A 672-nucleotide genomic window follows, 5' to 3' on the forward strand; every position below is an offset into this window, starting at 1 on the left:
TCTGAGATGGGATGCTTGCCAAAAAATGGTTTTAAAAAAATGAAAAATAACTGAATATCAAAAAGGAAGAGAAACTGAGTGACAAATGAAAAAGAATCACCTCAGGACCCAACTCCCTTCTTGAGCAGCATCACCATGAATTTTGGCTTCCCAATATCCCGCACCTCCAGATGCACAACCAAAAAACACCCCCAGGGTGGCAATAACCCTATGCCTTTCTTCCGTACATGGCACACTGAACCATGCATACTATAATTCCCACCTACCCCTGCGCTGAATACAAATGAAGTAATCTAAATCAATTCTTCATTTATCGAAAACAATATAAAATAAAGTTATATGATTTCACATTACTACATTACACATGTAGCAAAACAGACACTTGAGTCTAATAGAGATCAATCACTACTTGGGAATTAATATACTTGGAAATTATATCTTATGCAAATTTTGTCAATCTACAGTACTATGTATACCAAGGAACTATAATAATAGAACTATAGAGAATCCACATCCAAGGAAATAGTAAAATAATGACAATTATAAATACACAAACAAATTGTTAACAAGCAAAACTTCTATACCATGTACCTGATTCACAATTTTGTTCACACTACATACTTACTCAACCTGTAATACCACATATGATGAATAATTTTAAAAAACAAACAA

This window comes from Penaeus monodon, chromosome 34, assembly GCF_015228065.2.
Source record: "Penaeus monodon isolate SGIC_2016 chromosome 34, NSTDA_Pmon_1, whole genome shotgun sequence".
Classification (NCBI taxonomy): domain Eukaryota; kingdom Metazoa; phylum Arthropoda; class Malacostraca; order Decapoda; family Penaeidae; genus Penaeus; species Penaeus monodon.